Consider the following 26,261-nt stretch of genomic DNA (forward strand, 5'->3'; position numbering starts at 1 on the left):
GCCCTGGAGAGGAGGGCCCCGCCTCAGTCCACAAATTTCTCTGCCTCGGATATTGCAAAGCTGGCAAGATCACATCTCTCTCCTCCCCCACAAGACCATGCAGTGGCAGAAACAGAATTAGAATGGGACACCAAGTCCCCTACTCGATGCTCGGTCCAGCTCCCCACTCTGTTACAATGTGATGTCAATACTCCCCCCAACGCAAGGAACTCCCATGCATGCTTTGCCTCCCTGGTCCAGCCTGGAATCCACAATGCGGGCAATGATCAGGATTTGGTAAGAAGGGACTTTTCTCTCTTGGGTGGATAGTCCCAGATACAGAATTGCTTCCTCCATCTGGGAAGAGACCTTTTTTTTTTTTTTTAAAGATTATTTTTTATTTGTTTGGCAGAGAGAGAGAGAGATCACACATAGTCAGAGAGGCAGGCAGAGAGAGGAGGAAGCAGGCTTCCCACTGAGCAGAGAGCCAGTGGGGCTCAATCCCAGGACGCTGAGTTCATGACCTGAGCCGAAGGCAGAGGCTTTAACCCATTGAGCCACCCAGGTGCCCCTGGGAAGAGACCTTTTGACCCAATGAGTGTGTAACAGGGAAATGCATGTGTCCGTGGGCACGCACACATGCACATGTGTGCAGAGAGAGGTATGAAGCTCACCTCTTCTTGGGAATAAGACCAGCCAATGTGAAATAACCAGAGAAACGCAGGAGGCAGTCTGTAATTAAGGACTGACTTGTGCAGCACTGAGACTCCTACCAGGGAAGCAAATACAAGGGCGAGTAGCATGGTTTGGGGGATGTGAAGAAGCTAGAAGCTAGAAAGATATGGCTATAAATTGCCGGGCATGCGGTACGTCTGTTATTATTAAAGGGTAAGAAGAGTCAAGGCTTCTGGAACAGATGGACGTGGGAGATGAGGTGGGATGGAAAGATGGGGTCGGAAGAGGAAGGCGTGATCTACTTGTGACATGAAGGAGGAGCTGTCAGGGAGCTCAGGCGTGGCAAGGAGACCTGCATTGGAGGGTGAGGAAGGAGCATAGCGCCATAGCCTCCTAGAGATGTGGACGCCCAGGCTAGCGCAGCAGCAGGAGGGAGACAAGCTAATGCAACAACGGCCGCAGAGCCTCTCGTGACCAGGGGACTGGCTGGATGAGGGTGAGTCACTGCAGTTTCCGCGTGTTCAGCCTGGGGGTCGGGAAGGGTAGGCAGCCTTTGGCTGACTTAAGGAAATGGGGGCAGAGCGGGGGAGACTGAGTAGAGGATGGGTTAACTTGGAAAAGTGTCCGAGGAGACAAGAAGATGCTGGTGCTGGAGGCAGGGGGAGGGAAGTTTCCAGAGAGGGGAGCAGAGACCCCTGTCCTTGAGGCTGCAGAGAAGCATGAGAAGTCGGAGGGGGTTGGCACGGGGCTATGTTAAAGAAAGACAACCTAGGACAAGTATTCTTTTTTGAGGTTCAGCTCGCTATCCCCAGTAAAATAGGAAGCGAGACCACCTTGCTCGACGACACAGGCTGCCTGAGCTCGAGAAGGCTGGGGCCCACTACCCTTTCAAGGACAGTGCCTTGTCCTGATGTGGCCTCTGGTGCCCCACTCTCCGCTTCCCAGGCCTGGCTGCTGGATTAGACCACAGTCCCTATGGAGCCCACATTGATGAGGGCCCATGGGCCGCAGGTCTCTCCTGTCCTGGGCCTTGGAGTTGAACACCTGAAAAGGTTTTTCTCATCTCCCCTTGTTTCTGACTTTACACTGAAAGCCCTAAGAACTTCAAGTGGAGGACATCAAGAAAAGATCACATGCCAGAATTTCTGCATTTGATTTTTCAAGTCGGCTCATAATCCCATCAGGGGTTTTGAACTCAGTTGGCACGGCCCATGTGACTCATCAGTCCCTGAGGCAGTCCCAGGCAAGAAACAGGGACTGCTCACCACGCACGATCCCAACAAGGCAACCTGGAACGAATTTACGGAAGAACCCGGAGTTCCCATAAGTATGAAATATGTGAAGCCTGCCAGGCACAGCTCTCAGAGAGAAAGGCAGCATCTGGATTCTGGGTTAGTGTTCAATGATGGCACACCACCCTCTGCTCAAATCCTGTAACACGTTTATTTAGTGAAGAAACGGGTTGTTTCTTGAGGTGAGTGAGAATGAAGGTCACGGCATCGCCCATGAATAACCTTGCCAATAATGTTTAACCTGAATCTAATTCAGACTTAACTTTCCAGTTCACGGTGAATACAGAGTTTGAAGGAAAAAGTGAAGAGTGCCGGGTGGAAATAACAAGACAAAGTGAAATTGTGGGAAGGGCTGGTAGCTCCATGATAGACATTCCCTGTCCACTTGTTCTTTGGCCACACCCCTATAAAGCAGCTGAAAGACCTGATCCTTGATTTTCCAGGCACCCCTCCCCCACCTTGATCTAGAAACAATCATTAGATCCAATTGCGGTCAGTGAGAAGCAAGGGGAAATCTTCTGGTGGCTTCTAAGGAAGACTTTCCTCTTTGGTAAAAGGAGAAAGGTACATAGGGAAAGCCCCTTTTGCTCCATCCGCCATTTTTCCTGCCTGAGATGCTGCCCTGTGAGAACTCGACGTTTGGAAGTATAACAGTCATCTAGTACCCAGTGGGGGAAACATGGCAGACACAATGGAGTCTATGAGTTATCGATTTCCGTGTCACAGATTACCTCACAACTTAATACCTTACAGTAACACTTATGATCTTACATAGTTTCTGAGCTTTAGAAAGCCAGAAATGGCTTGTCTGAGTGGTTCAACACTCTCATGGCTGTTGGTGGGCATCAGTTCTTCTCTGAGTTAGAAAGCTCTGATGCCTCACTACATGGACCTCTCCAAGGGGCTGTTTACAAGAGGGTGGTGTGCTTTCCCTGGAGTGAGATGCAAGGAAGTGAGAGAGAGTGGAAGAGAGAGAAAGAGAGAGAGAAGAACAAGAAATAGCGTGAACCCAATATAGAAATTGTAATCTTTTTATAACCTCATCTCAAAGGTGACACCGGCCCTTCTGCCATATTCCATCGGCCACATGGGTCAACCCTGGTAAAATGTAGGAGGGATGTGAGTACCAGAAGGTAGGAATTGTCAAGGGTTGATTTTGGATGCTGGCTACCACCCTGAGATTAGCAAAAGAATCTTTGATCGACTATTGGTGTATTCTCCGTGGTGAATGTGGTGCAAATGTTTACACCTTTTTCTAAAAAGTCAGCAATTTTTAAAAAATGAAGCTTAGGGAGAGAGAGAAAATCTGACCCAATGGAAGTGGAGACAGAGCTTGCAGGGATCCTGTCATGTTGTCCTTTATATGACCTTGAGATAATTCATGCAGCCTAAATCATATCTTCTCATTATGAAATAGCTCCCACATAAAGTAAAGTACCCAAAATAGAACAGCAAACATCCAAGTACCTACCAGACATATTGAACAACCTTAACATTTTACCACATCTCAGTCAAATATTTGTTTGGGCTTAAAAGAGTGAAACACCGAAGGGTGGAGGTGAACCTCCTTTGAACCCTTTCTTAATCTTACCTCCCTCTCTCCTTCCCATGGGAAACCAGGTTCCCAGATTGGACAGAACTTGTCTCCTCCATGTTTTTTACACTTTTATTACATGAATAGTATTTATTAAAAAATGTATAGTATTGTTTTAAACATATTTCTAAATTTCACTTAAGCAAACACACTGATTTATTCTGCGATTTGCCATTATCGTCCAGTGTTATGATACACAAGGCTCTCGTCTTTTCCGTTTTGCTGCTTTTGGGTAACCTATTATGGGATTGTGGGACAACATATTTATCATTCTACTGATGGACCTTCTGGTTGTTTCTAACATTTCACTATAACTAACAATGTTGCAGTGAACACTTCCTTTGTAGGGCATGGGAATTTTTCAGGTCATGGTGTGGGTGTATTAATTGTACTCACAAAACCTGAATGTTCCAAAGGGACTGAGTGATGATGGGAGAGGCTAATACCATTGAAAGAAGGTTTCTATTACAGTGGTCCCACCTTCTGCTGGGAACATTCTCCAAGACCCCCAGGGGATCCCCGAAACCACGGGTAGTACTAAACACTATATATATGATGTTTTTTCCTATCTATCTATCTATCTATCTATCTATGATAAAGTCTAATTTATAAATTAGGCACAGTAAGTAAGAGATTAGCAACCATAATGAATAATAACACAATTATAACAAAATCCTATAATAAAAGTTGTGTGAATGGGGTCTCTCTCTCAAAATATCTTACTGTACCATGCTTACCCTTCTCGCGCTGATGTGAGATGACAAGATGCCCCTATGATGAGATGACGTGAGGTGAACGTCACAGGCGTGGGACATGGCATGGGGTTACTACTGGCTTTCAGGCATGATGTCAGAAGGAGGATCATCTGCTTCTGGTCCATGTTTGACCTCTGGTAACTGAAATCACGGAAAGTGAGCCACTGGTTAAGGAGGGACATCTGCACTTACATTTCCAGAGACCAGGAGACATGCCATGCCAGGGCTATGAACTCTAGGTGTGGTCTCTAACTGTCTGGTAGCTTGCTCTGGGTGATGAGGGCAGAGGAATGTCACTTCCCAGAGTATGGGAGCCCGATAGAGGAGGTGGGTCAGAGTCTGGGCTCTAGATGGTGTGTGCTCCCAGCTCTTTGTTCTCTCCAAGAATTGACTAGCCCTAGGGTGAGGGGTGGGATAGGAGGGCAGTCCCTCTCCAGTCAGGGAAGCCACACAGGCCAGAGCTTCCAGAATATACAAAATAAGAAAATATAGTTAATACAAAGAGCATTCCTTCAATTTGACTACTGCTGTCTACAGTGGTAGTGCCAAGTTGTGCTCCCACTGAGAGTTTGTAAGAGGTCTCATGGCTTTGCTTCTCTTGGTATTACCAGAATGAAAAATGTTACCAATCTGAGTGACATGAAATGCTATCTCGTTGTTCAATGGATATTTTCCTGGTTATTCGTGAGGCTGGGCATCATTTCTTCCATCCACTGGTCAATCCAGTTTCCTCTTCTCTCAATTGCTGTTCTTAACCTTTTCTAAAACTCTAGGGTGGGAGCAGTGTTTGTCTTTTGTCAGGAATGTGTAGATGTTGGTACTAATACGAGCTAATATTAAATGCATAGCAAATATCCCCTCCCTGTTTGTGGCTTGTCTTTTAACTTTTTTTATGATGTCTCTATGGTACAGAAGTTTAAAATGTACCATTCTTTTTCCCTTATGATTTGTGTTTTTGTGGCTTCAAGTTATGAAAATGCTCTCCCATACAAAATAGAGTCTGGGTTATTTTAAATGGTTTAACCATCAAGCCTAAGTTATTAGTTCTATCTCCATTGGAAAACTACAGTCTGGTGGGAAGTTTGGCACCACCTGTTTTAAAATAAATACTTGCAGAAATTAATCCTACAGACATACTTATACAGGAGTCCCCAGAAATCTATGCATAGGTTTGCTCAATACAATTGTAATAGCAAAAAATCTAGAAGTAACCTAAAGGCCTATCGGTGGAAAGCTAGGTAAATGAATTATGGCATGGTCATAAATGTAATTCTCCTTAGCCATAGTAAAGAATAAGGGAGATCCGGATGTACTCATATGGAAAGTTCTCCGAGATATATTGGTAAGTAGGAAAAATGAAAATAAAAAACCCAAGGATCCAAACAGTGTACTCTCATTTATGTTGAAGGGCATTGGGGGAGGTGGGGGGAGATGGGATTTCGTATGTGTGTGCTTGTAAAATTCCAGAAATTACTAATGGGTGGTTACTTCTGAGGTGGGGGACCAGGGTTTGCAGGTGGAAACCCAGTGTTCACCATCTTCTGTGCTGTTTTCACTGTTACTCCTTTGACTGTAAACAAAGAAGAATGTATGGACAGTCCCGTTTTCCCATAAGCTGCTATTTGTTTTGGCATTTGAAAGATTCTGAAGTGAAGAGGGCCTTTCCTTGCAATAGCTGAGAAGACACTGAATTATTAGAAGCGGGGCAGGAGCCGCGGCATCAGCGGGACGGCTTCATTACATGTGTTCTGTCGCTGGGTCAGAAGGGCAGCGGTCTCAGCAGCACGCCGGCCAGGGTGATGAGATTCAGACTCGCCATTGTCTGGGGGACAGGGGAGCTGTCTGCGGAACAAGGGAGAGGGGAACTGAGAGAGGTAGGGGATGGGGACCTGTCTATGGAACCAGGGTGTGTGGGGGGAGGGGGGCGGAGGAAAGACAAAGGAAGGTGGGGGCAGGTCTGAGCTGAGAGCCGCCGCTGGAGCCCTGCGGTCCCAAGACTAGTTGTGAGTGCCTAGGTCTGGGCCCGCCCCGGGCTCTGAGTCTCCTTGTGCTGTACAGCGGCAGGATGAGATGAGGCTCTGCACCCTCTTTCCCAGGGGAGGAGAAGAGCCCCCATCTCAAAGCTGCTGGCAGGCAATTCTCTGGAGAGGAAGAAAAGCCATGCTCCAAGTAGGAGATCGCGCATCCTGTAAGTGAGAACTAAAGGCACTTGAGCTTACCCTCCTTGAGATTTAAGAAGGGAAAGGAATTGGGCCAGGGGTCACAAAACAAAGACAGAAAGTGCTGCCAGGGTTTAATCCAGGGGCTGCAATGCCAGCCTCACCATTGCACCGCTGGCAAATTACTCAACATCTCTGTCTTAGTTTTCTTATCTGTAAAATGGGAAAATAATATTTACCCCACAGAGGGTTCTCCTGGCATATGGTAGATGCTTATGAAGCGGTAACCACTGTTAATTCCGTCTGCATTTAGAAATTTTTGTAAATTTCAGCGCAGCAGTGACCCTGGCTGTGCCGGGTCAGCACCTGGAGGCGGGATTTGGGTCTGCAGGGCATGCGCATTAAGAACATTCACAGGCCCAGTGAATAAGCGGTGACCCCACTTGTTGCTTTACACAGGCCAGTGCCCTGGATGGGTGCATCACAGCCCTTCTCTCCGCTCCGCATGTGGGAGCCCAGACTGTACTCAGAGACTCCTTGGGGGAATGGAAACACTTCTGGGCTCTTATTTATTTCCAGAACGGCTCCAGCGGCTTGCCTGTCTGCCCCTTGGGGGAAAGTCCTTCGGTACATAGGAGGAGCACAATTGTTGGTTGTCAAATAAATACTTGCTGAATGAGTCCACGGTCATAGCGAGTGCCCTGTCACAGCAACACTGCAAACAATCTGGATGCTCAACAACAGGGAGTTCTTATTAAATGTGGCCCAGCCACCCCACAAAATCAAATAGTCATCGAAGAGGATAATTACCGCAATTATATAGGAAGCTAGAGATATGCTTGTGATGTAGCTTTAGAAAAACAAAAGAAATCAACATGGGCTGGACACGATGTTGAGCCATCTTAATGATATAGTATTAAGTGAAAAAGCAATGCTCAGAGAAGAGAGTATAATAAGCTATGATCTGTGTTATAAAGGGGACAGGGAATCTACGGTTTCACTCGCTAACCTACCTCTGAATGGCACGCAGGAGGCTTGTAACACTGGGGGCCTGAGGGAGGGGAAGAGGTGAGCAGTGGAGGATAAGCCACTGACAGTTCGTTTGTACCTTCTGAACGCTGAGCCATGTGAGAATGTTTCCAATTCAAAAATCAAATAAAACACTTGTTAGGAGAAGAAAAAGAAAAAGAAAAAGGAAAGTTTAGGGGACGTTTGGCTGGCTCAGCAGAGCATCTCACTCTTGATCTTGGGGTCATGAGTTCGAGACCCCTGTTGAGCATAAAGCTTACTTCAAAAAAAAAAACAAGAGAGAGAGAGAAAAGTAAAATAAAGCCCTTGCTGATACATAGCAAAGTAAAATAGATCAATATTTTTTTCCTGCTATATTCCTCAATCCTAAGGCATGAGTTTTGCCCCTTACAGTTTAAAGTTTCTGATCTTAGAATGTATCTTATAATCAATGGACATTCTTAATAGGTTCTTGTGGTGGTTTCTTTTTCTCCCTAAAAAGCTTTTAGTAAACTGATGCTGCATCTTAAAAGTGATGTTGTTTTAGAATCAAGGAAAAGCAGTACATAAAAATGTGGCAAGTGGAAAAGGACTGTAACAGTGAAACCCATTGTGTGGTGGGATGGCGGGGATCTTTCTACTTTCAAATGGTCCTTACCAGTCTTTTTACATCATCTTTTCAATAGTTTTTTAAAAACATATTTTAAACTGTTTTTAGGACAATTAGAGGGAGGCGGCATTCCCCAGCACCAGAGTCTAGATAACCTGCAAAGTAGTAAACCCAGGAAAGTCACCACTTCCTCAGTTTATTTTATTTTATATTTTAAGATTTATTTATGTATTTAACAGAGAGAGATCACAAATAGGCAGAGAGGCAGGCAGAGGGAGAGGGGGAAGCAGGTTCCCCGCTGAGCAGAGAGCCCCATGTGGGGCTCGATCCCAAGACTCTGAGATCATGACCTGAGCCAAAGGCAGAGGCTTAACCCACTGAGCCACCGAGGCACCCCTAGTTTACTTTAGTTTAAATAATTATCAGAGCAAAGCCCTGGGCCCTAAATTTAGCTGTTACAAGGAAAAACTCATTTTCTTCAGATTTTCCTGGAGAAACCCACCTTCCAGGAACAGTTCATCAAAAACTGAGATAACACGTACTTGGCCACTATTGGTGTTTATTTCAGCAATTGGTTCAGACTTCAAGTTTTGGTCAAAACCATTGCCATAGTTCAAAAACAGCTGTCAAGTTGAAAACACTGATAAAACCTATGCCTGGGGGGGGCCAGAGTGGTTCAGGTGGTTAAGCGTCTGACTCTTGATTTTGGCTCAGGTCATGATCTCCAGGTCATGAGATCAAGCCACACGTCAGCCTCCAGCTCCACAGTGCAGAATCTGCTTGAGATTCTCTCTCCCTCTTCCTCTGCTCATCCCCATGCTCATGCTCTCTCTCTCTCTCTCAAATGAATAAACAAACAAACAAACATCTCAGTGCTGGGTGAAGCACACATGAGGGTTGTAGCCAAAGATGGTGCAGGAAAGTTGCTGTTTCCAGTTGAGACCAGTACTGCAGTACCCTGCAGAACTCAGTTCTGACATAAGCTCGGTGGATAGAGGATTTCTTAATCAAATAATCAAGTTTAAGAAATACTGCAGGTTAGGGACACCTGGGTGGCTCACTTGGTTAAGCATCTGCCTTCGGCTCAGGTTATGATCCCAGGGTCCTGGGGTCGAGCCCCGCATCAGGCTCCTTGCTCAGTGGGGAGCCTGCTTCTCCCTCTGCCTGTTCTGCCTGCTGCTCACCCTGCTGTGGTCTCTCTCACTCTCTCTGACAAATAAATAAATAAAATCTCTAAAAATAAATAAATAAAAGTTAAGAAATACTTCAGGTGAGATTGGGATAAGAATTTGGAGATCAGGATGCCTGGGTGGCTCAGTCAGTTAAGTGTCTGCCTTCAGCTTGAGTCATGATCCCAGAGTCCTGGAATCAAATCCCACATAGGGTTCCTTGCTCAGTGGGGGACCTGCTTCTCCCTCTCCCTCTGTCTGCCAGTCCCGCTGCTTGTGCACACACGCTCTCCCTCTCTGACAAATAAATGAATCTTAAACAAACCAACAGAAACCTTAAAAAACAAACAAACAAACAAAAAGAACTTGGAGATCCACAATGAAAACCTTCATATTAAGGGCTCTGAAAAATCCTTGGAGGTAAGTTCCTTTGGTTTCTGGTTTAACAGAGGTTCTCAACTTCCTAGCTAATCAAACTCTAATTCTGTTTACCCTCTTCAGGGCAACAATGTCCCTTCAGGGCAAGCAAGTCCCAGAACAAAGGGGATTTTTAAAAAAAATTTTAAAGATTTATTTATTTATTTGAGAGAGAGAGACAGTGAGTGAGTGAGAGAGAGCGGGGGCTGGGGGACAGAAGGAGAGAGAATCTTATGCAGACTCCATGCTGAGAATGGAATCCCATTTGGGGCTTGATCTTACAACCCTGAGACCATGACCTCAGCTGACACCAAGAATCAGGACACTTAACAGACTGAGCCACCCAGGCGCCCCCAAGGGGAATTAAGAAAGAGCAGATGACTGTAACTCTGGCCAGGGAGACAGAAGAAACCTGCTGAGGAATTCTGAGAAAGGCCTCTTTGGTTTTTAAAGAGAGACTAACAAAAACTCTTCATACAGGATAACATGATATTACGATGGAAAATCCTTAAGGGGCCCCTGGCTGTCTCAGTCAGTAGGGCATGCTTGTCTTGATCTCAAGAGTTGTTGCGTTCAAGCCCCACATTGGGTGTAGACATTATTTAAAAATAAAACTCTTGAAGAAGAGGAGGAGGAGGAGGAGGAAGGGTGAGGGGGAGGAGGAGGGGTGCCTAGGTGGCTTAGTCTGTTAAGCATCTGCCTTCAGCTCAGGTCATGATCCCAGGGTTCTGGGATGGAGCTCACATCCTTGTCCTCTTCTCCTTGGCTGCTACTCAGCAGGGAGCCTGTTCTCCCTCTCCCTCTCCCTCTGCCCCCTCCCTGTCACCCTGCTGGTGCTCTCTCTCTCTCAAATCAATACAATCTTTAAAAAGAGAAAAAAAAATGAAAATCCTAAAGAATCCACCAAGAAACTGTTAGACCTAATCAATGAATTCAGTAAAATTTCAGGATATAAAATCAATATATAAAAATCCATTGCACTTCATTAATGATAACCTATTTAACAAGAGAAATTAAGAAAACATACAATTTCATCAAAAAGAATGAAATATCTAAGAATAAATTTAACCAAAGAGGTGAAAAACCTCCTTGAAAGGTGAAAGACTGAAAACTGTAAGACATTAATGAAAGAAATTGAAGAAGACATAAATGAAAAGAAATTCTGTACTCATAGATTGGAAGAATTAATATTGTTAAAATGTCCATCTAGCCAAAGCAATCTACAGAGTCAATGCAATCCTCATCAAAATTCCAATGGCATTTTTCATAGAAATGTAACAAACAATCCTAAAATTTATATGGAACCATAAAAAGCCCCAAATAACCAAAGTAATCTTGCAAAAGAAGAACAAAACTGGAGGCATCATGCTCCCTGATTCAAACTATACTACAAGCTGCAGTAATCAAACAGTATGGACTTGGCATAAAAATAGACACTTAGATCAATGGAACAGAACATAGAGCCCAGAAATAAACCCACACATACATAGTTAATTTATGATAAAGGAGCCAAGAACATACAATGAGTGAAGGACAGTGCCTCCCATGAAGGATAATTGGAAGGCAGACAGGCAGGGACAGTGGTGAGGGGGCACCCTAAGAGAAGACCACCCTTGGAAGGATTTTACAGTGCCCTGAAAGGAGCCCTCTACCCCTTCCCTGGTGATAGATTGGTGACATAAACCTGATTGGGTAACAGGCACAGGGAGGGGTCATCAGATGAAAACAGCCTGCTAACAAGCCCATAAAAACATCTAGACTTAAAATCTCCAGTGGCAACCCTCTTCAGGAGCTTTGTACTATCACTCTGCTATCACTCAATACACCTTGCTTCGCTGCCTGCATCTCTGTCTGCTCTACCTCCTCATTCTTCAAAGCAGTGTGACCAAGAACTGCAGGCACTGAGGGAGAAAAAAAAATCCTGTCACACCTCCAACAAATGGTGCTGGGAAAAATGGACTGTCGTGTGCAAAGGAATGAAAATGGATCATTATCTTACACCACACACAAAAATGAACTCAGAATGGATTAAGGACTTGAACAAAAGCCCCTGAAACCATAAAATTAAAAGAAAACATAGGCAGTAGTTTCCTTGACATTGGTCTTGGTGATAAGTTTTTGGATTTGACACCAAAATCAGATGCAATGAAAGAAAAAAATAAATAATGGGGACCACAGCAAACTAAAAAGCTTCCATACAGCAAAGGAAAACATCAACAAAATGAAAAGACAATTGATGGGATAGGAAAAATATTTGCAAATCATATGTCTGAGAAGGTGAGTATCCAGAATATGTATAAAAATAACTCATACAACTTAATAGCAAAAAAAAAAAAAAATCTGATTAAAAAACGGGAAGAAGGTCTGAATAGATATATTTCCAAAGCAGACATACAGATGCCAACAGGTACATGAGAAGGTGCTCAACATCACTGAAAATTGGAGAAATACAACTCAAAACATCCATGAAATATCATCTCACACCTGTTAGAATGGCTATTATCAGAAATCAAGAAACAACAGATGTTGGCAAGAACGTAAGAAAAAGGAAACACTTGTGCACTGTTGTGGGGAACGTAAATTAGTGCAGCCGCCATGGAAAACAGTATGAAGATTCCTCAAAAAATTAAAAACAGAAATACCATATGGTCAAACACTTCTGGGCATTTACTCAAAGAAAATTAAAACAATAATTCAAGAAGAGATCTGCACCCCCATGTTCACTGCAGCATTATTCACAAGAGCCAAGATACGGAAACAAGCTTAGGGTCCACCAGTGGATAAATGGATCAAGTAACTGTGGTGTGCATATGTGTATACACATAATGGAATTTTATTCAGCCATAAAAATGAATGAAATCTTGCAACGGCTTGGATGGACCTTGAGGGCAGTATACTAAGCAAAATAAGTCAGACAGAGAAAGACAATCCCATATGACCTCACTCGTATGTGAAATCTAAACAGACAAAAACAAAGAAACCCAACCAAGGCCACAGATACAGAGAACAGGCTGCTGGGAACCAGAGGCAATGGGTGGGAGGTGAGCAAAATGGGTGAGGGGGCTCAAAAGGTAGGAACTTCCAGTTATAACATAAATAAGTCCTAGGAGTACACTATACAGCATGCTAGGTATAGTTCATGCCGTGCTGTCCATTTGAAAGCTGCTAAGAGAGTAAATCTTAAATATTCTCATCACAAGAAAAAGAAATTTGTAACTACATGTGGTGACAGATGTTAAGTAGACTTATTGTGATGATCGTTTTGCAAATACATACAAATATCAAATCATTATGTTATGCCTCTGAAACTGACATGTCAGTTATACTTAAATTTAAAAAAAAATCTGCATCCAGTAAAGGCTGAGCAGCACCTATTGGACCACACATGATCTTCATGACACTATCATAAAAAACAACTATGAAGACATTGAAGAGTGACCAAAGCACTCAGATAATGGAAAAAAGGAAATAGCACTGGATTCATTTTTAAATTGTTGATACTTTTTACCTGAGGGAAATCTCTAGTCAGGTGCATGTGGGGTGGTTAAAATTGGGATAGAAGTCCACAGTTGTGCTGGCATGAAAAACCAGAAGACAGGGGTGCCTGGGTGGCTCAGTCGGTTAAGTGTCTGCCTTCCACTCAGGTCATGATCCCAGAGTCCGGGATTGAGCCTAACGTCAGACTCCCTACTTAGCTGGGAGTCTACTTTTTTCTCTGCCTCTCTCACTGCTTGTGATCTCTTACTTTCTCATTCTCCTTCTCAAATAAATAAATAAAATCTAGAAAGAAAGAAAGGAAGGAAGGAAGGAAGGAAGGAAGGAGAGAGGGAGGCAGGGAGGGAGGGAGGAAGGAAGGAAGGAAAAGAAAGACCAGAGGATAGAGTTCTGGTAAACACATGGCTGGAAAGTGAGAAGCGAAATCCTGGAAAGGAGAAGGAGCCACAAAACGAGAGCCCCAAACTCTGTGTGTAGACTGCATGCATCTCTGAAGCTCGCTTGCGCAGGACAGACAGCAAGCAGCACAGCTAAGAGCAAAAGATCTACACTAAGATGTCTGCTCATGTCTGCCAGTGAGGAGACAGTGTTTGCAGTTTGGGAGTTCAGCCCACTCCACTGCCTGCTGAAACAAACACAGAAAGCAACACTCTTTAGAAGAACAACAGAAATCCAGTTTCTCTACAGCATAACACTTGCAATATTCAGGATACCATCCAAAAGGTGCTCGACATTAGAATAAGCAGGAAAATATGGCCCATCTGACAAAGAAAGCTCAATCAATGGAGACCAGACTCAAGATCCCCAGATGGAAGAATGAGCAGGCACAGATTTTAAAGCAGCAATTATAACTATGTTCAAGACTATAAAAGAAAACATGAAAAAGGAAAGGACTTGAATGAAAAGATAGGGAATCTCAGCGGACAGCAGAAACTACAGAAAGACCTTCATGGAAATTCTAGAACTGGAAAATACCTGGAAGAAAAAGACTAAAAGAAGAAACAGCCCATTTTTTTTCACCTTGGGCCAGCATCAAGATGTGATGCTTCTTTTGACATCATTATCTTCTGATCATGAGGATACCTAGCCTGAGGTTGGGGCCCACGTGCCGTGCGTGGTGGAGCAAGAGGAGGGACAGGACCTGGGCCCTTAATGGCATCAGTCAGCCACTGGATTAACCAGCCTAGAAACTTCTCTGGGGCCAGAATTCTTGTATTGGGGGAGGGAGAGGAGTGTTTACCTAAGCAATTTCAATTTGGGTTTTATGTGACTTACACGAGAAAGAAAGCATCATAAGTTATAACACTACAATAAAGAACTTGGGCTAATTTTGCCTAACCTAAGGTTCACCAAATATATGTGACCACATCTTTTTTTTAGCTAGTATCTATGCAAATGTCAAGTGCACTTAGGGAAGTCCTGTATAAACTCCAGTTTCTCCCTCCTAAATCTGTGCCATTCAATTATATCACCTGTAGGATATTAAAGGCCATAGGTTGTTTTGATCATACGACAATGTGGAAAGCATAACGACTGTGCAAACAGATGATTTTGAAGTCAGCCTGGAATCTACTATTAGAAAATGTCATGCTTGCAAATTGCAGCAAACCCTTGTTACTCAAAGTGTGGTGCGTGAGCCAGAAGCAGCACCTCATACCCCAGACCCCCTGAAAATCTGCATTTAAACAAGACTCCCAGGGGTGCCTGGGTGGCTCAGTCATTAAACCTCTGCCTTCAGCTCAGGTCATGACCCCGAGCCCCTGCATCGGGGTCCCTGCTCCGAGGGAGGCCTGTTTCTCCCTCTTCCACTCTCCCTGCTTGTGTTCCCTCTCTTGCTGTTTCTGTCTCTCTGTCAGATAATTATATAAAATCTTTTAAAATAAATAAATAAACAAGACTCCCAGAGGAGTCATACACACATTGGAGTCTGAGAACTACTATAGATTATACACTGCAGGATAGATGTTAGCTGTCTTATTATGAGTGAAAACAAAACATGATACTTAGCTAATTTCTTTTTTAAATTTTATTTATTTGAGAGAAAAGAGTGCAAGCAGGGGATGGGCAGAGGGAGGGGGAGGGAAATCTCAAGCAGACTCCCAGCGGAGTGTGGAGCACGGAGCCCATTTTGGGGCTCGATCCCAACCCTGAGATCACAACCGAGCTGAAATCAAGAGTCAGACCCTTAACCGACTGAGCTTCCTAGGTGCCCCTTAGTAAATTTCTTAATCTGTTTTCAGAGACCTTCAGATAATCATCTCATCTGGCTTTCACAGCGATACTGAGTTAGAAGGTTTTTTTAACCCCCATTTACAGAAGAGAAAATGAGGGTCAGAGTAACAAAGTGATATTTATTATATTCAGTTTCCCTAGTCCTATAGTAGGCAAAAGGGGGCCAATTCATTGTTGGGATGCTGTCACGGTTTTTGATGATGCAGACCTTTGCTGTCTAACCAAACTGCTTATTGGGAAGCCTGCTTCTCCCTCTCCCACTCCCCCTGCTTGTGTTCACTCTCTCACTACGTCTCTCTCTGGCAATAAATAAATAAATAAAATCTTAAGCAAACAAACAAACAACCTAAGAGGTTTTAAAAAATCATAATGTTGGATTATTTGCTTGGCTATTTAATGGTTACTTAGCTGTTCGATAAAGGGTTGCAATTTTGTTTTTTAGAGGAAATATTTTGCCTTCTAGCTCAGTTAACAATATCTATAACTTAAGCCCCATATTTAGACCATATGAGCAGAACCAGAGCGGTATGTCCTGACTGTAAGTGTTGCATGTGTAATGTCAAACAAAATTCTCATAAGCAACGACAGAACATTTTTGGTTCTACCATTTTGCAAAAGCAATTTAGCTCTTTATCAAAAATCATAAGGGTGCCTGGCTGGCTCAGTTGGCGGAGCGTGCAACTCTCAATCTCAGGATTATGGATTCGAGTCCCACATTGATTATAGAGATTACTTAAAAATAACATTTTTTTAAAAGATTTTATGGATTTATTTGACACACACACAGACAGAGAGGGAGACCTTGAGAGAGAGAACACAGCAGGGGGAGTGGGAGAGGAAGAAGCAGACAGGGAGCTGGATGTGGGGCTTAATCCCAGGACCCTGGGATGATTTTTAATGGTCATGGCACCAGGGGCAGATAAAGAACAAAGATCCATTCCAGCTCTCACCTGCTTCCGCCTACCATCAACATATATCAATTCTGTTCATATTTTATTGGCTAAAGCAAGTCACACGGACACACCTAACTTCAGAAGGGCATAAAAGTGAGATCATCCTTTGTGCAGGGTAAGCTGCCCTCACAGTTAACACATTCAACAATTACTTATTGAGCACTGACTATATGCTAGGCAAGGCACTGGAGGGGTATTGGTAAGAAAAAGTATCTGTTGTAAAAACATTTACAGTCTAGAAAGGAAAGAAGTCCTTCCTTTATGTCCTCGTGCTAACACAGAAGGACATCAACTGTAAGACCTCTTACATTTTCATTGTATTAAAAAGAAATAAAAAGGGACTCTGGGTGGCTCAGTTGGTTAAGCCAGAGACTCTTGGTTTCAGCCCAGGTCATGGTCTCAGGGTCCTGGGATCCAGCCTCAGGTCGTGCTCCATGCTCAGCAGCGAGTCTGCTTGTCTCCTTTTCCCTCTGCCCCTCCCCCCCCACCCCCACTCATGCTTTCATGCTCTCTCTCTCTCTCTCTCTGTATCTGGAATAAATAAATCTTAAAAAAAATATCGACTCTCCTGTTGAATAGATTGTAAAGCCTTAAGGATGTCTTCTCCCTCCCCATAAACTTCATACCTTGAATGGGGCTTGGCACCAGTATTAACTTAACCAGTGTTTATTGAATGATATATGAGCGAGGACAGGCTCAGCTATAAAGAACAGGAAGCCCAGCTGATAGCCACCTAAACAAACAGGGCTTGTATTGTTAAATGGTGACTAGTCTAACAGCCAGCAGCTGCTGGACCCAAGCTCTTTCCAGCTATACCCTATGATATGCTTGGCTTGTTGGCTTTTTCTCCTTGTGGTGTGCCTCATGGTTACAAGAACGCTGCCACTGCCCCGCATAATGTATTCATATGTAAGGGGAGAAAAAAATAAAAAAGACTGTGGCAGGGGGCTCCCCTCTGGTGACTCCTTTATCACAGGGGTAGAAAGTTCTCCTAGAAGCCATTGGTAGCTTATGTCTCACAGCAAAACATGGATCATACGGCCACCCCAAGCTTTGAGTGAGGCTGACAGAGTATCTGTGTTTCCAGTCTCTGTGGCTGGACGTGCCAAACAAGGGGCTGAGAATGGGTATAGCCAACTGAAAGGGTTCTCCACAAATGCAAAATATGTGCTCAATAACTATTTATTGGTGGAAGTTCAGATTTTTATGATCTGGTTTTTGTTTTTTTGTTTTTTTTTTTTTAGGATTACTTATGTATTTATTTAACAGAGAGAGAGCAGAACTAGCAGGAGAGAACAAGAGTGGAGGGGGAGGCACAGAAGAGAGAGAGAAGCAGGCTTGCCACTGAGCAGGGAGACAGACAAGGGGCTCCAACCCAGGACCCCAGGATCATGACCTGAGCTGAAGGCAGATCCTTAACCACTTGAGCCCCCCAGGTGCTCCTTGTGATCTGGTTCTTTATGGATTTCCAAGAACACAGAAAGAAACTTCATCATGGTCGTGTCGTACTAACTTGAGTGCATCTTCTGTTTATGCCGGCTCCCTATGCCAAGCAAGTTAGATGAATTTTCTAAAACAGGCTTTGCCACCTTATGACAAAGTCATTATCAATCTCTGTTTTACATGTGAAGAAACTGAATCCCACAGTAGTTAAGCAACCTGCCCAACCTGCTCATGTACCAGTTGGTCATGATGAAACAGGGCTTGAACTCCAGTGTCTGAGTCCAGAGCCCATGTTCCTATCTTAGAACTTCGGGTCTAGAGGGGAATGCAGAGCTCATCAGAAGCACACCCTTCATTTCCATGGTGCCAAACCCCAGAGAGGGGAGGTAACTGCTCAAGGTCACACAGCAAGTCCAGATCCTGACTCCCAGGCCACGGTTCTTTCTATCCCCATGGGGTGCTCTAGTTAGAAATCTCACAGACTCGGGGCGCCTGGGTGGCTTAGTCGGTTAAGTGGCCCACTATTGATTTTGGCTCAGGTCTTGATCTCGGAGTCCTGAGATTGTCCTCCATTAGGGCTCCTCACGCAGTGGGGACCATGCTGGAGATTTTCTCTCTCCCTCTGGCACCGCCTCACCACTCGTGACCTCTCTCTCTCTCTCAAATAAATAAATATTTAAAAAAAAAAGAACTCTCACAGATTTAGTAACCTTTAAAAAGACAAAATGCCAAACTCGGGATCCCATAGACAATTCGGTTTTCAAAACAAAGCATTTGACTTAAGGTTTGGCAAATTAGAACAAATTGTTTCCTTTTTTTTGGAGTCAAAACTTGATGACAAGTGGGCTCAAATTCCTTTCCCCATCTCAGGGGAAAACTCCCCTCAGTCCAATACTTTCCTGTTCTCAAGGGATAGGAAAGGAAAGACCAAATGGTCAGAGCTTCAGCTGTGACTGAGAATGCTTAAGACTCCAAGCTCACAGCTCAGAAATGCCTTACTTGTGCGGTTCTGGTATGTCCCGCGTAACAACACAGCCTTGGGAGCCTCTCAGTGGAATAAATGTGTCTGGTTCGAATGTCACTTCCATGACTGGCTCCCTGTGGAGGTGTGTGGTGAGAATCAAGCAGGGCTGAGGTGCAGAAAGCCCCGGCCCAAAAGAGCACGTGGGAGGGGACAAGCCCCTCTCCCTGATCCTCTGCGGCTTCCCCTTTGGACTTAGGACTGAAGTGCAGCCGGCAGCCCGCTGAGCAAGCCAGGCCCATCTTGCCCACACCACACCCTGTCTCAGAAGGGTCAAGTTCCTTTTGCAGACAGGACTCAAACCTGTTTGGGGCAAACTTGCTTAAACTGACAAGTCACTTGGGTGTGACACTTCCAGCCCTGAAGAGAAAAGGTTATAGGCCCAAGGCTCTTGAAACAAGGTGGTTTGGATTTCAGCCCTGATCCTTCCTCACTCTGTGTGTCCTGGTGTAAGCTCCCTGTGCCTATGTTTCCCTTTCCCTACAATGGGGGTGATGACAGTGCCTCCCTGGGGGGTTGTCTTGGGGGTGAGATGAGGTATAGACAAGAAAGGAGCTGTTAAGGGGCGCCTGGGTGGCTCATAGTCATTAGGCGACTGCCTTTGGCTCAGGCCATGATCCTGGAGTCCCAGGATCAAGTCCCCCATCAGGCTCCTCACTCGGTGGGGAGTTTGCTTCTCCCTCTGACCCTCTCCCTTCTCATGCGCTCTGTCACTCATTCTCTCCCTCTGTCAAATAAATACATAAAATTTAAAGAAAGGAGCTGTAATAAGTAACGGTGGAGTTGAGGCTGGGACAAGAGGGGAGGCAGGCTTGAAGGGCACTGTGGAAAGGCGATGAGGTCAGTGACTGTGGGGCCCGTGGGACCTGTGAGGCTTGAAGGAGTGAGCTGGGAAGAAGTTTTAATGTGGGATCTTGATCTTGGGCTTGTCCAGGGCTTGACCTTGGGACTGAGTAGCCCAGGCATTGCAGGAGAGGGAGGGAAACGGGAGGCCAGGACATCGGTGAATGGCGAAAGCACCACACACAGAGAATCAGAGCATCGTGGGCAGGACGAGTGGAGTGAGGACAGCGAGCAGGGAGCTCAGACCTTCAAGGAATCCGCAAAACTGACAGGGTGAGTGACGGAGCTTGTAAAGACATATTTAACAGTGCAATTTAATGTTACATTCAGGGATGTCCTCTCCTGTTTTTATAAGAACTACAGGAAGGGAGAGAGCTGTTTCTGTCAGGAGAGACAGACCTGAGCATTAAAAGGGGGAGGGTGGGGGGACGTACCTGGGAGAATTTCATTTCCTCAAGGATCCAAGCTGTCAGCCTAAGAGACGCCGCTCTCCCCGTGCAATTGAAATCAGCCCAGAGCCGATGGGAAGGTAGTTCATTTTTTAATAGGTGAAGGGTCTTCTTGCTTCCCCTGAAATACCAAGGAGGGGGCGCCTGGGTGGCTCAGCCAGTTAAGTGTCTGACTCTTGGTTCTCGCTCAGGCCATGATCTCAGGGTCAAAAATCCATGTGGGGCTCCAGGCTCAGCGTGGAGTCTGCGTGGGACTCTCCCTCCCTCTGCCCCTCCCCTCATGCGCATGCATGTTCTCTCTCGGTGTCTCTCTCAGTAATAATAATAATAATACAAGAAATAAAAAATAAGAAAAACATCAAGGAGATAGCCACCATTTCTGGAGAAGGTTGAAATAATATTATAATGATAATTTATGAGTGTCACCTATGGAAAGCTGTTGTTTGCTCTCAAACTAAGAGGCCTTGGTATAGAGAAGTTAAGAATATGGGCTCTGCCTGGGTTTAAATCTCAGCTCTGCTCCTTTCTACCCCTCATTTCACCTCACCTGGACAAGGGGGCAGGGTAAGAACAGCACCTATCCTCCTGGCCTCTGAGAGGTAAATGAGCGAATGGGAGCAGAGGGAGACGCCTGGAGTGTGGGAGGACTAAAAAGACGTTGGCTCGATATTCTGATCTTTGTCATCTCTGCTGGCAAATAAACGGGCAAATAAAAACTGACTTGAAAGGCCCCATGCCGTTCCTATTGTTGTGTGGAAAACCAGCCAGAGAGTAGAGCGGGCATGTCGTTCCTCCCTCACTCCTTGCAGTGTAAGAGCAGCTGGGAAGCAGTACGGCCCTGGGGGCAGTGAGTCTGCTGGGAATCAGGAGCCCTGGGTTTTAGATCCTCCTCAGCCTCCGAGGCCTAGGCCAAGTGTGCGCAAGCCTCCCCTTGCCCCCGCTGCAAAGGCGGGGTGGTGGGGGGGGGGATCATCCCACTAGGCCCACGAAAGGTTGTTTTGACCCAATGAGGAAAGATTCCATGAGAGTAAATGGAACTCTCCGGAAGAGGGCCTGTGGCTCACTGTGTTGAGCTCCCACCTCCCGTGTGCTGGGCACCGGGGTGCAGTATCCAGCCTGTGGCATTTCTCTTACCCAGAGGGACCCAAAAGACAGGCGGTGTACCCAGATGGCCAGAGTCTCTAAGAGAAAGTGCGAGGGAGGTCAGATTACTGGAGAAAGAAGTGGTTTTATTGTTAAGTCTATGAGCAGATTTGGTGATAATAGAATGATGGTGCTGAGTGTGGTCAGCAGTTCCCCTTCTAGACCATTATCCAGCAGAGGTTCCTGCTCATGGAAAATGACCCGAGCTCGGGATGAATATGGGCTATAAAGCAGGATAAGGAAAATAAATTCTCTTGGTGAACTGACATGGAAAGACCGCTGAGAAATACTAAGTAAAGAAAGAAAGAAAAAAAAAAAAAACTAGGTGCAAAACAGTATGTAGGATGCTACCACTTTTTGGTCCAAAAAGAGCAGGGGAGAGTCTCTATGGAGTATATGTATTTATATAGGCGCAGAAGATGCTAAAACTAGGTGTTAGAAACTCTTCCCATTTGTTGTCTCTAGGAAGGAGATGAAGAGGAATATCACTGCACATCCGTTTGAACTCTTCAGTTTTGAGGCCGTGTAAATGTAGTATCCAGGGGGGCCGCTGGAAGGAAGGGGAGAGGGGGCGAGAAGCAGCATGTGGGCTCTAGAATCAGGTGGCTGGGCGTGAGTCCCAGTTCCACCACTTCCCAGCTGTGCGACCTTGCGCTCGTCACTTGATCTCTTTAAGGCTCAGTTTCTGCACGAAAGGCGCATGATAAGAAGCATGGTAATGGCTCCTGGTCAAACCCACTTGGACTCATGGGAGGCCGAGGCTGAGTTCAAAAGCACTCAGACGAAAAATGGTTGCTGTAGCTGTTTAACTAGCCAGGGCTTCCCACTCTCCAGATCAGCTTCCAAACTTCCTGAGGGGGGGATTCACAGTTCTTTTCCATTTCCATGCATTGCCCCAGGCACCTGGCCCAAGGGAGTCCCTGTGCCTCCAGGGTACCAGGTCAAGGCTGGGTGGGCGGTGGTGGGTAGCTGCAAAAGGGTCCTGAGTCAAGTGTAATGTACAATTCTTCCTCCCCAAGGAAACCCCTGCAGACCAGCTGCGGGGCTCTCCGATAACTGGGTTCAGCTCCACTGAGCCCCACATCCCTTCATGCGGGGGTGTAGGCCCTGACTGTTGAAAACAGCAATTCTCGAACTTGAGCGTAAATCAGAATGTCTCCTGAGCCCACCCTAGGACCTACCATGCCCACTGAGGCCTCCAGTGGAGCTCCAGCCACATCCCTGGCACTCAGTCCCACACCATTTACACTCCATGTCTCTCCCCAAATCATTCATCTGTCCTTAAGCATATTCAAACCTTTCCTCCACCCTCCACACTCCTGATTTCAAGAATCCCTTCCTCCAGAGAGATTTTCCCACTTGCCTAAATGAAGCCTGTCTTGATGGAGGCCACAAAAATACCTCCTCCTCCAGGAAGGCCCTCTGATTTGGACTTCCTTCCCCTTCCTCCAGGCACCTCAGATCCAGAATTTGCATCTGTCAGAGCACCACCAGGACATCCTTGAATTAGAAGTATCCTTGATAATGAGGAAAGCTACCACTTCCAAGTGCATAAACGTGGGGGGTGCTCTGGGTGCTTGGTCCCACGCCGTCCCCAGCCCCAGAGACACATTAAGTGACGTTCAGGGTCAAGGGGGTTTGCTCAGGGTGTCACAGCTGTTGGATGCTGGGCTGTGATCCATCCTAGCCTTTCTGGTTGTTTCTGTGTATATGTTGCCTGCCCCCTTGGAGACTCATCCTCTCTTTCCCTCTCTTACAGGGCCTAGGTCTGAGCCGGGGATGGTCCTAAGAAGGAGATGCTGGGGGGCAGGGCCCATCCCTGAGGAATCTCTGTGCAGGTGGGGGCAGCAGTGTAGGGCCAACAGGATGGGTCTGAGTGGGGCAGGGTCTGGGTTGGGGCAGAGGGCAGAGATGAATGTCCCCACCTTCTAAGGAAGAAGACAGTGCGATGGCACAAGACAGGACAGATACAGCTCCTACCTGGGGGAGCTCGGGGAATTAAGGGAAAGTGCTGGAAATAGCCAGGCGCACTGCCAGAGGGGAGCAAAAATGGGCTTCCATTTCCATCTCAACATTTCAGAAAGTTCCTGAATATAGACTCTTCCACATCGGGACATCCTTTACCACCGAGACACAAAGCTATTCATTGAAGAATTGTCTGGGAAACACTGGAACTGACTCCATGCCTTCTACCAACAAGGAGCTGGTAAAATCAGTCAGATTCGCATGCGATAAAACACTCTCCAGCCCAGGCAAGGAGGAGGAAGTCCTCATTGCTCTGATATGCCACAATCACCAAGATATATTTTAAGTAACAAATGCCATGTGCATCATCAGGGAAATCAAATTTTAAAGCATGATGAGTGATGATTTCACACATACCCGCCTGGAAATTTTAAAAAAACTGTTAATTCCAAGTATTGGCTAGGAAGTGGGGCAAAGGGAAACCTCGAGCACACTGGCAAGTGTGTGAATTGTCACAAGCACTCTGAAAGAGTTTGGCATCAGCTACTGAAGTTGACGCTGTGAATTCCGTGGGAGCCTGCAAATCCCCGAGGGCAACCTGAACCCAAGTTCCCACCAACCCCCACGCCCCCCAACATACACACCAGGCAAGAAGTGATAAAGAGCATTCACACCAGGACTGTTCCTAGAAGCCAAAAGTGGGAAGCAACCCAAATGTCCTTAAATAGTGCCATGAAAAATTAATGGTGTCCTCTTAATACAAAGGAATTCTGTACCGAGTGACAACGAACCAAGCGCAGGCAGGCACATCGACCAAATCTTGGATCATACTCACCGGTGGGACAAAAGCAAGTTGCATAAGACCACATGCGTGATACACTTCCTTCTCTTCGAAATCCCAAAAGAAGAGACAGTGCACCATATTTATTGTGTGCTGATTTAAACATATGGCAGGACTATAGAGGAAAAAAGGGGGGGCATGATAAGTACAACATTCGGGATAGTATTGGGGGAAAAAGGTGCGGGGTGGGAAGAGATTTAAAAAGCTCTGCTTCTTTGTCTCGGACAGGTGGCAGACACCAGATGTCTTACTACATTGTGGAGTTTTTGTTTTATTTATATGTTATTGTATAACTGCTATTTTTGTAGATACTCAATATTTAATAAAAATGATTTTCAGAGAAGGCCTAGACTAGTGTGAAGGTATGTTACCACGTGTGCAAAAGGGACACACCCAAGCATGTGCACGCACACCGGTGTTCACGGATTTCTGGAATGTTACCTGTTCAGCGGACAAAACTAGTTGCCTGCGGAAGGGGAACTGGGAGACTTGGCTCAAGGAAGGAAATTGTCTTGAGTTTTTAAAATGTTGAATCCTATAAACCTACTTAAAAATAATAAAGTTCTAAGACAGAGAAATGGGAGTGGTAGGGATGGGTGGGGAAACGGGGAAGAAAAGGGAGGGTGTGAGGAAAGGAGGCGGGGGGGTTGGCCGGGAGGAGGATGTCTGGCTGGACTTGGAGGGCCCAAACCTGGGTGTGCCCAGGGTCGCACAGGGAGCCAGAAACCCCACTGGACAGCCCTGGGGAGTCTGTGTCCTCGTCCCACAGGTCAGGCCTAGAACCAGGTGACTCTCTCACCCCTAAGGACACGGCCGGCTTCGAACAGTTGCCCACATCAGTTCTGGCTCTGCAATCTTTTGATTCCCCCGGTCTCTTTCCCCGACCCTGCCTTCTTATCTCAGCCCTTCGTCCTACTGGTGATTTGAACAACTTCACTTCACTCTTCTGAGCCTTCATCCTCGATGACTCTAAAATGTGCTTGTGTGTCACCAAGGGCAGTCAACGGCAAACAGGCTCTCTTCATTCCTTTTTACTCCTCTCCTCCAGGACCTCATTGAAATCTCCCGGCACATCCTTAGTTCACGCTAACTCAACAGGAACCAGGGTCATGAACATGTTCCTGAGGACCCCAGCCAGAGAAGTAAAGGCACAAAACAGTGGCATCAGCCAGTAGGCAAGGATTTGGAGGGCCTTCTGCCCTGCTTGAGGACTGGACTGCTTGAGGACTGGAGTGCTGGCAGGTTGGGTCTGGATGAGAATCGTGACCCTGAAGCTGGCTTCAGTAGTCTCCAGCTCAACTGCCAGGGTTAAGGAGAAGAGACCCAGGGAGCGTTGTGTTACTCTGAACCAAGAGGTACCTTATTGCGCAAAGAGCCAGAGCACACATCTGGGTGGCAGTGAGAAATGGGTTCCCCAATGCAAAAGCACCTTAGCCAGGAGGGGAGAACCCTTACTGTATAGTGGAGCTTAGTGGAAGCCAGTCAACAAGGCTGCCAGGAGCAAAGCCCTGGGCTAACAGTGCTAAGTGTTGGTGAGGATGTGGAGCGACCCGGCTCCCATTCATTGATGTGGGAGCACAAAGCATACAACCAGTGGAAAACTGGAAGAAACTCATAATGCTAAACACATAAATGTTATGCTCAAGCTAAATGCTTAAAGCCAGACTCCAAGTCCCAGCACTCCTGGGGATATTCTGAAGAGAAAGGGGCTCCATGTCTATAAAACGGCACAAATGAGAATGTTCACAGCAGTGTTATTCAAGCATGAGAGCCCCGCAGCAGTAACAACCCGACGCCCACCAGCAGGAGAATGGACAAACACCCCGCAGTGTATTTGTACGACAGAATACTACTCAAAGCAAACTAGAGTTACATGCAAAACAGCGATGGGGTTCAGAGACCTAACGTTGAATGAAAGAAGCCAGACTCAAAAGAGCGCATATTGTAGGAGTCCATTATATGAAGTTCAAAAACAGGCAACACTAATCTATGGCTGTAGACATCTGACAGTAGTTACCCTTGGAGAAGGAGGCTATGGACTGGGAAGGAGTACAAGAAGCTTTCTAGGGCACATTTTCTAGGGTGGAGACACATGTACAAATTCACGGAGATTAAACTTGAGGTTTGTGTACCTTAATTACTATATGTACAGTTGTATATAAGACAACAACAAAGGGGCACCTGGGTGGCTCAGTCAGTTAAGCGTCCAACTCTTGGT

At 45.8% G+C, this 26,261-nt stretch overlaps 1 long non-coding RNA gene across 1 annotated transcript; it reads left to right on the forward strand.

The window, feature by feature from the left end:
• The first annotated feature begins 974 nt into the window (after positions 1-974).
• Positions 975-24,378, forward strand: LOC116588855. Its single transcript, XR_004285111.1, has 3 exons — positions 975-1,150; positions 1,748-2,128; positions 22,997-24,378. It is a non-coding gene; the product is annotated as an uncharacterized LOC116588855 (long non-coding RNA).
• Positions 24,379-26,261: the final 1,883 nt, after the last annotated feature.

This window comes from Mustela erminea, chromosome 4, assembly GCF_009829155.1.
Source record: "Mustela erminea isolate mMusErm1 chromosome 4, mMusErm1.Pri, whole genome shotgun sequence".
Taxonomy (NCBI): domain Eukaryota; kingdom Metazoa; phylum Chordata; class Mammalia; order Carnivora; family Mustelidae; genus Mustela; species Mustela erminea.